A 17,479-nucleotide genomic window follows, 5' to 3' on the forward strand; every position below is an offset into this window, starting at 1 on the left:
CCTAAAAGCATGGGTAGCTCCAGGTCGGGCTTAAAAATGGGGGAAGCCAAGATGCAGCAAGTGGGCAGAGCTTCTCTCCCTGCCCCCAGGCTCCTTGTTCTTCTCTGGAACAGGCTGGGATTCACCTGGCAGAGCAGTTTCATGTGGGAGGATGCTGTGTGTGTCGGCTCCCTCTAGGAATAATGATTAACCAAGGTCAAGACTCCAGGATCCATGGAGGGGAAACCTTCAAGGAAAGCACAAGCACTACCAAAGTGGTTCTGGTAACTCTGTAGGAAACCATCCCTGAGCCAGAGATGAACCAAGCCCTTTCCATGGCATTCATGGCTTTAACCTCACACTGCACAACATGTGAGAACACACAACTCCATTTCTTCCTGCAGCCAGTCAGCACAAGGAAGTACAAGCTGCTCACCTCACTCTGACTGCTTGAGAGGAACTTCTAACCTTTCCCCAATGGCTGAGAAAAGACAGAAAATGGAGATTCCAACAAGCACATGCAAGTGCACTTTCCCCAGAACGTGGGTTTTGACACTGAACCTTTGGTGAGCTGCAGTCCTGCCTGCTCAGGTCTCCTCTGCTGAGCTGCTGTTTGGGGTGGGATCCACCTCATGCATCTCATTGTACACCAGGAGAGCAAGCACAGCCCCTGTGCTCTTGCCCAAGAGAGAGCAGCATTTTGTGCTGGTTTTGGAGAAATTATATGATGCAGTTTGTAAACTGCCTCTGAAAACTTTGAGGAGGAGGATGTCAACAAACAATTTCTATCCCACTGTAGTAATTCCTCTCCTCATTTTTTCTCCAGTGTCCTTTACAATTGAAAATCCATCTCCCTGTCCTCTTCTGAATGGGGATTGCCTGATTTTTTTCCAGCTAATAATGAAAATAACAAATGCATTCTGGAGACTTGTAGAGAGCACTGATATGCTGTGAAGATGAGAGGGTGAGGGAAGAGACCTTTGGCTGTGATGAGACCCAGATGTCCCATTCTGGCTGTGTCCAGCAAAGTTACTGTCAAGTCTTTGTTTTAATTGGGTCCCACTGCACAAGCATATTCATTAGCATAACAAAGTAGCAATGGCCAAGGAAAGGAAAAAAATGACTCGCCTAATGGAAATGAATTGTGCAGCATAACCTGGTGGTACATGGGACTCTATCATGGTGTTTAATGTCTCTCCCCATGCTGAAAGAAAAGAGTCTTGACACAGGCGCCAGTAGGTCTGTAGAGCCATTGGTAGACAGCCAGGGCATACCATTTAATGGAAGGACATCATTAAATATGCCTTTATTTTTATTACTTTGTAATATTATTATGCAGCTGAAATAAATCACAAGTTGTTTTTAGTGGGATTCCGTCACAAGCCACAAAAGCAGTGAGCTGGGGGGTTCCTCCTCTTTCTCCCTGTAAGCAACTTTCTGCACTCTCTGAAAAGAGCAAAACCTTCACATCAGGGTCAACCCATGACCTTTCCCTCTTTCAATATTTATTAAATGTATTATTAAATAAGTACAACTTGACCTCACAGGATGTAGTTCTAGGCTTCTGCAGCCCCAAGTCTGGAGGCAAACACAAGCGGCAGAGCCCCCAGACCAAACTGGAGAAACAGGAGAGGTCTGGTGGAGGCCAAAGGTGTTTTAACTACCCTGCCCTGTTCCTGCTTGGCTCCCACATCCCCTCCCAAGCCAGGAAGGTGCAAAGGTGCTGCATGCTCACCTAATTAGTGAACGTCACTGAGCTGGAGAGGGAATTTGGCTCATGCTGCCGCAAGCAGATGGGTAAAACATGAAATCTTCAGGCATGCAGCAGAGAAGTGGAAAAGGAGATGTAAAAACCTGTGCTTAGACCTTCACCAAGCTGTCTGCCTGCCCCAAGAACCCACTCCTCACTCCCATACGCCATCAAGAATGCAGCACAGTGTTTGGTTTTAAAAAGGAGGGACACCCAAAGCTCTGTCACACAGTCACACATTTTCTCAGCTCTTGTGCAAGTAAAGAGTTTGTGGTGCAAAACATTTTGCAGAAAAACTAAATATGCCAGCAGGACATTGTTAGCCAACATGTGATGATTTTAGCTTAACACATTTTGGTTTTCCTCTGCTCCCAGTCCCCTCTGAAATCTGTGCTCTGTGTGCAAGCCCTCCCTCCCTTGGACTCTTCTTCCTTTCTTCCTTTCTTTTTTTTTTTTTTTTTCATTTGCACCTGGTCAGAATGTTTCAAGGGAAGGGAGAATTACAGATCCTGATTTAGAGGGTTCTACTGAACTACTGGCATTATTTGTGTAAAACATTAGTTCCTTCTCATCACCTTTAAGATGCCTTTTTTTTTTCTAGGTAAATGTTAACTGGAGGTTTATCATTAACCACCTTTAGTTTTTTTGTAAGAGTTTATATTATTCACATGAACAGTGTGTGTTGTAAGATTCCTTTTTTCACTGTTTAGAATTTACTCATAGCTTCAGTTTTGTCTAATCTGAAGCCAAACTGATTTCAGTCTTCAGATAAACTCCACCTCAAAAGGCTTCAGTTTGTCCAGTTAAGATACAAGTATCACCTGTTTGGACACTGAAATGTGTGCACATCAAAGAGAATTATTGTGCTTCAAGGTCAAGAAGAAACATTAACAGTAGGATGTTGATTATGAGGAGATAATTCAATTTAGAAAAACAAAATCTTTATAGCCTGTTCTTTCCTGCTCTTTATAGCCTGTTCTTTCCTCTTTCCTGAGGTTGGGTCTCAGTCAAGCCTATTCTTGCTGTGGCAAGGAGCAGCACAGGTGGGTGCAAAAGTAGATCTGCTGAGCAAGTGTCAGAATGGAGACAAATGGATGCTCTTACAACATTTCAGCCCATACTTTGATACTCCTGTGAAAAGCCTTTCTGTTTGCAACCAAAACCAAACTGGAAGAGCTCTGTTAGCTTGTACTCCCAGGCTGAGCACTCAGACTCTGGGTTTCTACAGAAGTGGCACCTCTGATGACCTCCCTGTGTTTCTGTGCCCACAGCACAGAGCTCAGGGTCACCAGGCAGGTGGGACCAGCAGCAGCAGCCACAGAACAGACAGAACCTGCACAGAGGATTTTATCTCTAAATGAAAAGGGGTTGTGGAAGGGACATCTCTGAGCCACGTGTCAGAGGGAGACAGCAAATCTTCCCCAGGCCCAGCTGCTGAGGGGCTCTGCTGCCAACCTCCCAAATCCCTTTATCAAGTGTGCTCCAGAGTGTCACCCCAGGATGAGGATTCCTTCCACAGCCACAGCCAGGAGGAAGCCATGGAGGGGAGGGAGGAGAGCTGGGGTAGGGACCCCATCAGCTCCCTACCACCAACACATGAGAGAGTCTTCCAAAGGACAGGACTTGGGAAGAAATATCCAGCACTGACTGCTTCACAATTAGTCCCTGACATCATTTTAGGGAAAGTTCCTTCTATATTTCTTGCTACCCTACAGCTCCTGTTTCTGAGCTGGAGGAATGTCTCCTTACCCCTTCTTTATACCCCCCTGCTATGCACACAAAACAAAACCACAAACACCCAGAGATAAACTTCTTATTTGCATTTGGGATGTGGATTGCAGAGGGATTCTGTTCAAAAACCTAGAGGGACCTGTGCTCCCAGTCTGACTGTCTCTTCACAGTACTAACTCCTCCCTCCTTCTTTTGCTATGTTTGCCAGTGGAAAAAATTAGCAAACCCTATTTACAAATATTTTTGCCTCTTGGCCCTCTGCCTAATGCTGTACTATTAAGGCTGTCGTTGTTCCACTAAACAATTGCAAATGTTTTTGCATGCATGCATTGGCTTGCTTTTGAGTTCAGAGACTTTTATTCCACCAACTGCCACAAAAATTGTCTTGGAGAACCTTTTTCTTAGCTGAATCCTGAGCCCAGAAACAAGTAATCTCCATTTCTGCCTTCCCAACGTTCTCTGAGCAGGTTAGTGCCTAAGCTGAGCTACGAGCAAGGAACAAAATGTTTCTCCTCAACTTTTCCCTGAGAGTCCTGACCTAGTAGCCATTCTCAAGGTATATTTTCAGGATTCTTCCCCCTCCAAAAAGCCATGGGAGCCAACACTTTCATTTACAGCACAGAATGAAATAGTAGTCCATGTTCACTTTCTTTTTTCTTTACCCACCGGCCCACCCCCAAATTTTCACTGATGCTCTTTCACTCTTTTTAACTTCTGTGCAATAAATTCATGCTTCTGTTTGTGATGTTTGGTCCCAAATGTGAGGGTGATACAGTTTACCAGTATTTCAACAGCAGCTGAAGCAGCCAGTGATAAATGGATGTTGAAGAGCAGTCAAAGAAAGCAAGTTTCATATCTGTAATTGCAAATGGTAGCATGGGAAATGTGATTTTGAAACAACAGAAGAAAGATTTATGTCTCTAATGAAAACAGCTCCAATGTCAGACTCAGCACAACTTCCCAGACAAGATAAAAACACAAGAATTATCTCCAGAAATTACTGAGTGAAAAATTCTGAATAACAAATGCAGTTGAGAAAATTGCTTGGGCAGTTTGCAAATAGGAAATAAAGGAGGACATAACAGATTTATTAACCACTATGATTTATGCACCTAGCTTTGCTAGCAGTGCAAAACAGTAAATTACAACACAGTCAAGCGTTTTTCCTTATGGTTTGGTCAGCAAACTTCCATCCTGGTCTGAGGCACTGCTGGTTTTGAGCCAGTCCTGCCAATCTCGACAACGTTTCTAGGATCATGAAGTGCCAACACTCAATATCTGCAGAGTCTTCAGGAAGAGCATTTCAGCCACTGATTTTTGTCTTTGCAGCTGAAAACTGAAGGTTTGGGAGACATAACTGCAAGCACACAAATCTTATCTGCATAGCCTCACCTAGATGGTGACCAGCAGGACAGTGAAGCTTCTTCAGTCCAGGTGTAAATCCAGGTGGTAAATTGCAGCATGAACAGTTATTCCAGACTCTCCCTGTGCTGGGCATGTCCTAAGTGCCCATTCACAGAATGCCCATGCTGAGACAGGCTGTGAAGTTTGGAGACAGCCACAGGGACTATTGAATATTTTGGCCTTGACCATCCTGTCCGTGTGTTCCGACTCCGCTCCAAGAATGTTTCTTTAACTAATCAGTGGCAACTTAAGACAGAAGTTTGTGATATCTAGATTCATATTAAGATAATTTATGATGTTGCAAGAGTCAGGAATTGGGCAGGGTTTAAATACTGCTTCAGAGTCACAGGAACTCAGAGGCACCCAGAGCCCCAGAGCCTCTCCTTGTTGTATTTCCAGATTGTGCTACAAATCCCTAAGGTTGCAAAGATGGAGAACAATTTTCATGCAAAATCTGCATCAGTCTTGTACATCCCCTGTGAAAGAAACACAGTTATTCTTAGTGGGGGTTAGAGCCTAACCTTTTTCCATAGCTAGCTCTCCTAGCCTGGCCTGAGGTGCCCTGCTATGACCAAGTGTCCCTGAGTAATGACAAGGAAGCAGCCAGACACCCACTTTGCCAGCTCCATCATCAACTCCCTGTCCTGGGTGCTGCCAGGCCCCACAGGCATCTTGGGCCAAGTCTCTGTCACCCCAAAGAAAAGGAATTTCACCTTTCTGCTGACCCAACCATGGCATCCCCACAAATGAGGTGTGCACTAAATCCAACCAGCTTGTTTTTTTCTGTGCAAAATGACATTGTTGTCCTAGCTGGAAATGAAGGTGACTTTATGTCTTAGGACCTGGGTGAAGCTCTGTAATCTAATTGTAGCCCCATTCAAGCACTGTTCCCAATCCCCTGGAACAAAAAAAGTTTATCCTGGGGATGGTTCAGATGTTGATATTGTTAAATATCAACAGTTGTTAAAGACATTCTGGCAGTAAGCCCCTGCTCCACTTCAGGCCTCCCTTCCCAAATCCCTCAGGGTTACAACCAAGAGAGGAGCATCCCACATCCTTTATCTTGCTTGGAGAATGTGCATCATCCCTTTGCTTTAAGGCTGAGGCAGAGCCTGGAGCATGAAGCCAGGCTGGGTGCTGTGAGCTGGGGATGTGCCAAAGCAAGGCAAGGACAGACAGACTGCACACCAGCAGCATGTCTAAGGTGCAAGTTTCAAATAAATCTTTTTCATCCCCCATGGAAATGCTGTGTCCAGGTATCCTCTGTAGTCCTTTGCAACAGCTTTGGATCCCATCACTGCATCCCTTCACAGCACTCAGTTTTAAACATGACCCCAAGGCCTTTTATCACTTAAAAAACAGAACCTGAGATTTTCAAAGTAAATTACATTCATTAATTTCCTCTGCAGGAGAGGAAAGGGTGGAGCCTTCACAGCTTAATTATTGGTCTTGAGCTCCACAACTTCACAACCAGCCTTTCATACTATTTTTTGTCAGGTCCAAATCAATCGCAACCCTCTGTTACCCTCCACACACACAATCACATCATGCAGGGCCCAAAATGACAGACTGTCTTTCAGCCTAACTCTTTGAGAACAATTTTGAAATATCTTTTTCTCCTCCACAGGAGGACGAAAAACTGCAGATCATAAGTACATGAACCTCCACCCTCAGCTGGCTGAGAAATGGGGTGACCTCACAACGCACCCCTGCAGCCACAGCTCAGGTGACACATTAAGGCAGGGTTGGAGGGTGCTCTCTGTACTTGAGCATATAAAACATTCCCCAGCAAAATGCAGCTCAAAAACAGGGAAAGCAAAATAAAAAGGGTACAAACAACCATGAGCAAAGCATTAAATAAGCTGGTTCTGGGCTCCTTTCTCAGCATTACTCCAATGGGGCTTCTGAAACAAAACGAGTGCATTGAATTAGTGCAAGTGGAAAATTGCTTCTTTGACTAAAATGGAAAGAAAAAAAAAAAGCAGGGGAAGGAGGGAGCTATGTGGGCAAGATTCTTTAAATAATAATGGAGGGGGGTTTCTTTAATTGGAGAATTGGAAAAATAAATTAAGAGTTTGGCAGATTTTCATCTAAACATTTCAACAGCCAAAGCCTAAATTCTGGCTTTAGTTCACTCTACCAATGACGATACCCTCTGAAAAATGTCAATAATATGAGAAAAAGTTATTGTTGTTTTCATTTTCCACAAAAAAAGCCTCATCTTCAGTGCAACTCTTCTTTCAGTCTGTACTGGTCCCAAGCTGGATGGGCAGACATTTTCTCCCTGAAATGACTCCCCTCCACTAAAATCTTCCTGGGGAAGAAAGAATAAGACAAGGTAGAGGGACAATAAATGAGTCACAGCAAAGGGTAAAACAGAAGAGAATGAAAGCACCTAGTAAAATGACAAAGGGAGAGAGCAGGAAGAGTATAAGAAAAAACAGTGTTATTTTTTTCTTCCCCTTCCATTACAAAAAGTTTAATTTTCTTTTCTTCATCTGTTGTAGAAAAGCCCAGATGTTCACAGTTTTTAGTGGTAAATACAAAGCCTGGGAAAGGAAACAGAGTAGAGATGCATGAGGTCACAGCTATTTCATCTCCCAAAACCAAGCTCACACCTTTGCCCACACTGCTTTAAATTTTACCATCACTGGTGTGCTGTCCATCAGCTTTCTAAGCAGCCTGTAGCAAGGTAAAAGAAAAGTGGAGCCCACACTGCTCTTTGGGGAGCCAGAAGAGATCTAATGTTTTGGAAATGCTTACCCACACACAATAGCTCAGCAAAAAGCTGTTTGGAAGCAGAGGGTTCAAAAGTCAGGAAATATTTGCAGAGGAAAATATTTTCTGTAGTACATTGCTTTCAGAAAGCAATGGATAAACAACAAGCCTCTGTTGAAGGAGTTGAAGAAGAAAGTTTTACAGGCACACAAAATTAATTCATGCCCTGTTTTGTTTGCAAAATTCTGGTTTTTCCCCAAAAAATAAATTTCCATTTGTGGTGCAGGTACTTACCCTGCATTGACTACTTTTTCCTTCGCACCCCTATGCAATTTACTCCTCAAGGTGTCCTTACCACAAAACCATGCAACCACGCAGGGTAACCAATGAACTGTGGATCAAGACAAACACAAGGGGTGTTTCTGCAAAGTGTTGTAGGTCCTGCCTGCTCTGCTGCCAAAGAAACTCCTCCCCAAGCTGCTGGCAGGGTTTGGTGACTGCCAAAGGCCTGGCTGGGATGCTCCTGGTGGCATGGCAGGGCTCAGAGTGCACCAGGCATGGAGTCTGCAGCAGTTTTTTGGAGGACAGGATGGCTATAAAAGCCCTCTGCTGTGGTGGCTGGTGGAGCTCACGGGGGGAATGTTTGCTGTGTCTTTGCCTTGGTCCCGTGAGCAAACAGGGGAGAGGAAATATAACTGAGGTAAGGGCAGAGAGAGGTCACCCACCAACACCACCATGGGCAAAACAGGCTCGAATTAGAGATATTAACTGACTTCAGGCCTAACAAGGCCAGAGCAGGACAGCAGAGAATTAAAACAAAACTTTAAAAAACCTTAAAAACCCTACCACTGCCTCCTTCCCAGCTCTACCTGCTCCCCTCCCCCAGAGGGAATGGGGGCTCCAGGCACTTCATCCCACGTTGTTCCAGCTGCTGCTCAGGGAGGAGAGTCCTTCCTCTGCCCCACCATGGAGACAGTTCTCCAGGAGCTCCTCCAGTGTGAGTCCATCCCATGGGCAGCAGCCTCCACAGCCTCCTTTGGGCATCCCCTGCTCCAGTGTGGGCTCCTCGAGGGGCTGCAGTGGATCTCTGCATCCCCACAGACCTCCATGGGCTGCAGGGGAACAGGGCAATCTCCTGGAAATGCTTTTTAACACAACCCCCCCCTCCTCCCCCATTATTTAACTGCTTTTTTTTCCCTTCCCTGCCCCCCAAATATTGCAGATGAACTTGCATTTCCCAAGAAGATTTCAATAGGGTTTTACAGAAAGTGAATTTACCACTCCTGGCTGTGAGCACTCTTGGTGGAAGTCTCAGGGTTGCACTCATGTAACCACGGAACAAAAATGACATTTTGACTGTCTAAATGCTCGTAGGCAGGCCACAAATAAATGATTATTCGCAGAAATTACGGGCAGTATTATCTCAAACAACAAACACATTCAAGAACATCCAGGCATGCTCACAGATAGTTTGCAAACAGATAAAAGGCCAAACACTTCCATTCAGTTTCTTGCTGTAGATTATTCACGCAGCTCTAATAACAGTCCCCTGTCTCCATGAGCCTGTATCAGATGCAGTCCAAAACTGGAATGGTGGTGAAAGCCCCCACTTTATCATTATGAAAACCCAGAGTTGAAGCTTTTTTTCTTTTTCTTTTTTTTTCCCCATTCATTTCTACCAAACAAAAGCAAAAGATGGGATTATCTTTACAGAGTTCAGTTTGGAGTTGCTTCATTTCAGTGGCATGCACATATTTTCCCTGTGGTTTTGCAGGGTGACCAGGAACACCTGTTGAGTTTAAAAGAAAAGCACAAACTCCCCACCAAGCAGTGCTTTGGTTTGGTTAGGTTTGGGATTTTTCACCCTCTATCTGTTTTTTAGGTTCTGACAGCAAGCACAGCCTGCAGGGAGCATTGTTTGGAAGCTGTTAAAGGGCAGTAATTGCTGCTGAAGGGTGGCTGGCTGCACAGGATGTGATAAATGACTTCCCAGTGGCCACACACTCAATGCAGCCACCAGGCTCTGGGCTGCACACCCTCAGCGTGTCTCAGCCTCCCCAGAGGTGGCACCCACCCCACAGCTGTCCCCCTTTCCCTTGCTGGGGCCACAAAATGCTCCCAGACCCTGCTGGTGCCTCATCCAGCTGGGCTGCACAACGTGAGCACCCCTGGAGCCACAGCAGCACTGCCCTGTGAGGCAGAGCTGGGAAAGAGCCCTGCCAGCCTTGGGGTGCTCTGGCTGCTCAGGAGATTGGTCTCCCTGGTTCCAGCCCATCCTCTTCACCCTTGGTGCTCAGCCTGGCTAAAGAAAGTCATTTGTGCTGGTGGCATGCACTGCTGCTCACTTGGAAATGCTCCCGTCTTCCTGCTGGAATTGTTGTCACAACTTCACGTTTTCCAGGACCCAGAGGGTGGTTTGGTCTCCTTCACCTCGGGGTTTTCCAGCAGTGCTGTGCTCCTCACCCCAAAGTGCCCAGGGTCTGCCCAGCTGTGCAGGGGATATGGAGGGCATGGGGGTGCAGCCAAGGGTGCAAGTCAGCCCTACAGAGCTTTAATTTGGGTTTTGGACTGGTTTTTTGGCATGGGTGAAATTCAAAGGCATCCTTGCACTGCACATTGGCTGGGCTGGTGGAAGAGCAGGAGAACAGAGGGTGAAGAGCTGGCAGAGATGTCCAGCCTCAGGCAGCTCCTCTGCCAAGGGAGCACAGCACCTGCAGGGCACTGGGAACAAGGCTGTTCCCTCCTGTTTATCCAGGCAGTCCCTTTGTATTTTCTGTGTTTCCCATGCAGCCCACCTCAGAGTTCCCACTTTGCCTGTTCTGTGGGGAAACCCATGCTTCTCCATAGCCAGGAGGGAATGGCATGGAGCTGTTACTCTCTGAGCTGCCTGCCAGCCCAGGCAGGAGACCCCATGAGGATTTTAGCCCATGGGCTCAGCCAGTTCAGCTTAAGAGAGCTGCTGTGGTCCCCTGAGGAGATCTGGTGTGCTTGCAGGGAAAATCAATTTGTATTAGTCCAGCAGTGTCAGTGAGTTCCAGGTCCCTCTTTTCTCCCAGCAGCATTTTGGAGTCCTTACTGCCCTCCCAGGACAGCAATTGCCCATGATGGTCATGGCTGAATTGCTCTGATCAAGGATGAAAGCTCTGCAAGGAGATCTAGCCCTCAAAGCAGCCATGGATGCTGTTATTTAAGGTTATTTAACAGGACTGACTGCTCAGGCAGGTCACAATGTACGTGAGACAGAGGCTCACAAGCTGTTCCTCAGGTTTGTTGCTCTTTGTTTCAGAGGAGAAGGTGGTGGTAGAGACTGGAAAGTGCCTGGTGTGCTCCAGCAGAGCAGCCAGCACTTTTGGAGAGCACAACATTTATGAATGATGGGGCAGGGTGTGTTAAAAGCATGTTCACTTGCTGAGATTCCTCTCAAGTGCTGTTAGAGCTACACTTTTACCAGCTGGCCTGTTTCAAAGGGGATCAAATTACATGCCAAATTGTGTTTAAAATCATAGGCAGGCCAATGCATTTTCTAGTAGGGCTTGTTGTCTTCAGTCCTACCTATTGGAACAGGCAAACCAGTTTTAGCTTGAGTTGCAGAGTGACTGTGTCAAAACTCAGTTTGGGACCCCAGAGAGGACAGGCTCCTCCTTCACTGCAAAGAGAAAAGAGAGGCAAGAAGTGAGGAAAACAAAAAGTGAGTGACAGGAACATCATGTCTGATGCCTTGGGCTGGGGCTTCACCTCCTGCCTGCCGGTGACACCACAACTCCTTCAGCTCAGGGAAGTCATGGATGTGCAAACAATCAAAACACCCACCTGAGAATGTCTCAGACTCTCAAGTTCTGGCATAAAGAAGAAATGTTGTTCATTTCATACCTCACCGAGGTCGGCTCTTTGCTATTTCTCTTTTAGGGTCAGCTTCTCTTAACTACTTCTGTCCTGAGCAATGCACAAAAACACCACTGCTGCCCATCCTCTCCTCTGCCTCCTGGCCTGGAATATGAGCAGCTTTTGTTCAACCAGGGCTGGGCACACGGGCTGCTCAAACAGAAAACTCTTTGGAAAACAGGAAGTTTCCAAGATAAAGTCCTAATTGTTGTTGGAGGGGGGAAAAAAATCTGTTAACACGAGAAGCCAATGTTTTCACGCAACTGTCACAAATATGAAAGCCTTGCAGATGAAAGTTAAAACATATTAGGTTTTGACCAAAATATTTTATGAATAGTAAGATGTTTTCTTAAAAATATTTATTTAGCTGGAAGCCTGATTTTTCAATTAAAAAATTAACAGTGGAGCAACCAGGCACAGAAAATTCAAATTACACTCCAAATATTCTCCTTGTGTGTCAAGAGAACTGGAGATAGAGTAAAATGGCCTGGAAGATCAGCAGTAATAGGTTAACATTTAACACAGGGAGGCTGTACAGGAGCTGCCACACAAGAGAAACACCTCCCTCCCCAGGCTGCACACACCAGCTCTTGGGTGACAGAGACAGTGCCAGGCAGCAGGATGTTTGGGCAGTTTCAGGGTAACACAACTCCACTGAGTGCAAACAAATTTGTACAATGCAGACCAGCTCTGTGTAGAGTTCTCCTCCTCCTCCTCCATCACTTTTCCCAGCAGAATGCCAGGGAGGTGTTGGGAGAGCTGAGCTGGGAGTGCAGCATCACAGGGGCAGGCTCGGAGCGCCCCAAAAACCTGCACGGGCAGCACAAAGCACAGGAACCTGTATGTGACCCTGCCGAGGCATTCCCACCCCAGGGCACGCTCAGGCTCCGCGGGGAGGGAGGAAGAGGAAGGCGACCTTCCTTTGCGAGACACATCAGGTCTGCTCCTTCCTCAGCTCCAGCGCTGAACGCGGGGCTCCCTCTGCTGAGCCTGCCACACAACTGGTGTCCGCGGGATCCAGCACACCAAGGGCTCCAGCTCACCCTCCAGGCAGGCAGCAGCCGCAGGAGGACCCCTCATCCTCCTCCTCCATCAGCTGGAGGTGCAGAACAGGACCAGGGTAGCACTGGGGGAAATTCTCCTGGGATGGAGGTGTGCACTGTGCTGTGAGCACCTGCACAGCTCCAAATCCTCGTTCCAAATCAGCACCACTGATGCAGCTCCACTGAAGGGTGAGGCTCAGTCAGACTGGGTGCTCAGACACCCCTCTGGTCACCTGCAGAGGTGCTGTTACCCACACAGGGGTTAAATGACCCCCGACTTCAAAGCAGATTTTGGAGACCTTCTGATACAGATTTTGTTCTGTATCAGAAGCAGAACAAGTGTTGTCCCAAATAGAAGATGAAACATAGTATGAAGTGACAATTTTCTTTTGTGATTCTTCAATGTTATGGCAGGAAGATGTCAAAGAAAAGAAAGAATGAGCTGCTGTAGGTGCTGAGCTCTTTTCTTTCTCGTTGTTTTATTATTCCTCACTTGGCTACACTTCATAAATGTACTTGCCTGTCTCAGAGCCTTTTATTTCTACATATCTCCATTTCCATCCCTCTCGTATCATGGCTTTTCAAAGCACTGTTCTTTCCCATCACTAAAATAAGTGCCTTCCACTTCCCAAAATACCTTCTTATCTTCCCATAGCCCATAGAAAAACGTGAAGTTACACCATCCCTTCCTTGCTTCTTTCTTTAACCATGTCCTGAACCTCTGATTTCCATTTCTACCAAGCAATCTAACTAATCTCTGTAAGGAAAATCTCATGCCTAGGCTTGCCAGGAAATCCACTTGAGGTGTTAAGCCCCATATCAGATCCTTTCTCTCCTTAAGTCAAGCCTTTGGTACCCACAAGTTAAGTGGATTAATCACATGTACCTTCTATAGGTACAGCACAAAACAGTAAACCTCCAAAATACTGCTGGCCTGCAAGGACACTGCTGCAGGACCCCAAATTTCTGTGACCTCCTCTCATCCTTCATGCCCAGAAATGCCAAGGTGCATTTATTACTTTATGAAGGCTATTTGAGCAGATTAATGTGATTTTTTACAAGCTTTCTGACAGCTCTCTTCCTCAGCTCCAGACCTTCCAAGCTCAGTGCTGCAGCCACAGACTGCCTGGAAGTCCCACATTTGAGGCTTTCCCCTCAAAATCCATCAGCACAGCCCCATAACCAGAGGGGAAGATTGGGAGCAGCCTTTTTGACCATTTCCTGCCCAGGCTGAGCAAGTCCCCTGTGTCTCTAGCCCTCCCTCACTCTCTTTCCAAACCATACACTAGTTTAAAACACCAGCTCTGGAAATTTAACAATAAAGAGTAATGCCCTGCCTCTATATTTTGCCACCACAGTAACAAGACAGCAGAAAATATCACAGTCACTGAGATATTTATACTGCCAGCATGGCTGAAAAGTGTATCTGTGTCTCAAAAAAGAGGGAGCTGAGGCACAGGAGGATTAAAGGCTATAGTTAAACCACCTACTGAGGCATCTCTAAGAGACTTATATTTCTGTGATCTGGAAGACTGAAGGAGTGTTTAGACCTCCTGTTCTCAGGCTGCCAGGCTTTGGCTCCCTGCAAGGAGTCATTAAAAAGAAGTAAGAGTTGTATTCTGTTCCCTTCTCTGAGTAGCTTAGCACAAGGCAGCACATCTCACTCACCATATAAAAAATTTTTCTCCTGCCTGAAGAGCAGGAGCTGAGAACTTCTCATTGCTCCTTTTTTAGCTCAGACCCCAGAGCTCATCTTCCAGCAGCCACAGCTGGGCATGATTCACTGCAGATACCAGGAGAGCACTGGCAGGAGCAGATTCAGAACCCCATCTGCCTGTAACTCAGTCCATCACTGCCACTGACATTTCATTAGCTCAGCACTTCAGAAGCAGGGCTTGCACAGCTAAATCACATCCATCACCCTGCTGCAGGCAGCCACCTCCAGCCCAGAGCAGGGCAACTTCATTAGACCTGCACCCATTCAATTACTCAGTCTAGATCTTGAAAGATACTCACCACGGGCTTCACAGCTTGTTTATAAAAGCGGCATTGCTCCCTAAATACACTTATCAGCTGTCTTTTCAAGCTGGAAAAGTGACTGCAGGTCAGTCCAAGGAGGGAAGAACACAATGTACTAATGTCACAGCAGTGTCTTGGGACAAATCTATTTCAGAAGCTCCAAAGACACCATCATTTTCAACCCCTTCCAAAAAGATTATCCATCTTTTCCATCTACAGAGACTCATACCTGACAGGCCATGTGCCTCTACACTGTTTTCAGGCACATTGCCTAAAAAATATGCCATCCAGTACGAGTGGAAAAGTAGGATTTAACCTCATTCAGGTGTAAGCACTGCAGCCTTTTCTAAGCCAAGTTCACAGTTTAAGGGAGGGCTGAACACTTTGAGTGTAGTTCACACGGTTAATTCTACAGTTGTCCATGGGGAAAAAAAATCTCATTTCACAAAAGAGCTCACTAAGGATATTTCCTTCCTCTCTTCTTCCCTGAAGTGCTCACGTGCTAAATGAAATGCTGGAGAATGTACAAGGAAAAAAGGTCAGACAGTAACAACAACAGGGGACACATCTGTCTCCATTTTCCTTCCCTGAGAATTCTAAAATTCCCATCACTGCAGTGCTCCAGAGCCCAGCTGCACAAACCAACCCAGCATCACCAACTTGGGCGAAGCTTGGGTTCATTTGCAAACCAAGACTGGTGCCAGCAGAGGTGATTCTGCATGGTGCTGGTTTGGAAGAAGAGAAAGAAAGAGAAAAAAATCCCAGACAGGATCCAAACAGCACCATCATCATGCTGAATTCCATCAGCACACGCAGGGCCTGGAGGAGGAGGTGAGGTGGGACAGGTAATTCATGCCGTGGCCCCAGCACAAGGCTGCCAGCAGTGAGATTTATCCTCTGTTCTCAAAGCTGAGGCACAGACAGAGGCAAGAGATGCCAACTTTTATCCTCAGCTGTTGATGTCAGCAGGGGTTGTGTATGAGGACAGAAGTCAGCCCCAAATCTTTCTGTTCACAGCATTCAAGGTGTTGAACCAGTCGTGGCTCACCTGCTGCTCAGCTACAATAAGACCAATTATGATTTTTTTTTTCTTGCTTATAAAAGCTCAAGTAGAGCTGAACTTCATTGAAATAGGAAGACATATGACAGTGTGAGAGCAGAGTCCAGGCCTCTTTTACAAAAGAAAATCCAAAAATCCCTCTAAAAATAGAGAAATGTCATATGAGAAGCCAGATCCAGAAATGCTAGCAGAAAAGAGAAGACAGAATGAAATCCAACAGCTTTGACCAACCTTTTCCCGACTGAGCTTTTTCTGAAGCTCTTCACCTGTTGCACCTTTTCTACATATTTGCAAGGCCAATTTTGCTCTCCAATACACTGGAGTCAGACCAAAGCTACTTTACTTCTTTCAGAGTGGTTATTCCAGACTTAAACTTAGTACAGAATTTAGCCCCAGCTAACACATCTCCACCTCCCCAGCTGTCACCCAGCACAGCACATTTGTTTAATCTGCAACTGCTGTTGTCTCAACATTCCTCCAATAATAATTCTCCTTCCCTGAAGACTCATTATAGCAGTGCAGGCATTTCTGACCCGTGGTGCTGCCAGAAATGAGAGCAAATGTGTGAGACAGGGAAGATAAATGGGACAACATAAATGGCACAACACGGCCCCTTGAAGAGTCACCACCTCCTCCAACCAGTCACTGGGAAGTCCTAATAGGCAAATGCAGGGCAAAATTGTGTTTCAGGGAAAGCTGGTCGTGGTGAGCACTGTCATTGCACAGATTCAATGACTCTGCATTGATGGTCTTGACTTCAAGGAGAGAAGCATGTTCCTCCAAAGGGCAATGACCAACCCAGTTAAGATATTACTGCTCTTTGATTTTAAAAACGGGGCTTCAAAGGCCGGTGTCCGAGTGCAGGATGCTGAGGGATGCTCTGGGATGTTGAGGGATGCTGAGGGATGCTGAGGGATGATGCTCTGGGATGCTGCAGGGATGCTGCAGGATGCTGAGGGATGCTGTGGGATGATGCGGGGGTGCTCCGGGGATGCTCCGAGGATGCTGCGGGATGCTGTGGGATCCTGGAGGAGGCTCCGGGGATGCTGTGGGATGCTGTGAGATCCTGGAGGAAGCTCCGGGGATGCTGTGGGATGCTGCGGGGTTGCTGCGGAGCCGGGGCCGCGGGAGGGCAGCAGCGATTTGCGATGCGGAGCGCGGGGCAGCCCCGGGAGCTTCGTTCTGCACGCAGGGAGCTCGGCAAAGGCCAGCCGTGCGGAACTGCTGCGGGGTTTTGTCGGCGTGAATGCGTGGAAAGTTACAGTGGCGTGCCGCTAAGGAAGCATAAGTGTAGCCTTGGCAGATCTTTCCTGCATCTCTCTTCTGGTTTATAAATGCTTCGGGTCAAATTCCTGGTGGTGGAGCCTTCTTGGCCAGGGGGCTGGGACAAGGAACTGATCCCTTTGAACATTGTTTTCCCAAAAGCAAGCTGACCATAGACAGTAAATGGCAATAACCACCTGTGGCCACTGTTTTCTCTCTCTCTTTGGAATAACAGATTTCTCTTTTGTACAGTTTTATTCATGTGAGTATTTTTCTCTGCTGCGATTGTGAAAATTCGTCGGGAAGACAGGGAAGAGGTGGAAGTCCCTGTGATGTGCACCCTTCTCTGTCTGTCCCCCAGGCAAGCTGAGAGCTGCCAGGGTCCTGCTGGAGCCTCTCCTAAGAGCCACCGATGTCTGTGAGCTCTCCCAGCCGAAGGAGTAAAACCTGAACCCATCCCAGAAAGGATTTTTGATGAGCTGGGTGCTGAGCTGATGCTGAGAGAGGAATTTACACCCTGACAGAAGTGTCACGGCAGGGAATACCCCTGCTCTGTGAGCTCACCACCTGCCCAAGCCTCCCTGCCCCCGGGCTGGGGGAGAGGTGATGTCCCCAGAGCCACCCCCACCT

General features: G+C 46.8%; 1 long non-coding RNA gene across 5 annotated transcripts in view; it reads right to left on the reverse strand.

Annotated features, from left to right (window-relative positions):
• LOC135300998 (uncharacterized) overlaps positions 1 to 17,479 on the reverse strand; it is a 28,386-nt gene that overhangs the window by 3,930 nt on the left and 6,977 nt on the right. Inside the window, exons 3-4 of one of the 5 annotated variants that reach the window (XR_010362756.1) lie at positions 11,135 to 11,228; positions 3,956 to 5,340 (exon numbers count right to left, since the gene is read on the reverse strand). This is a non-coding gene — a long non-coding RNA (uncharacterized LOC135300998). Of the gene's footprint in view, positions 1 to 3,955; positions 5,341 to 8,806; positions 9,372 to 10,834; positions 11,229 to 17,479 lie in introns of those variants that run through there. The other 4 variants (XR_010362755.1, XR_010362758.1, XR_010362757.1 and 1 more) reach the window with 4 other exon arrangements.

The sequence above is a fragment of the Passer domesticus genome, chromosome 5 (genome assembly GCF_036417665.1).
Source record: "Passer domesticus isolate bPasDom1 chromosome 5, bPasDom1.hap1, whole genome shotgun sequence".
NCBI classification, from domain to species: Eukaryota; Metazoa; Chordata; class Aves; order Passeriformes; family Passeridae; genus Passer; species Passer domesticus.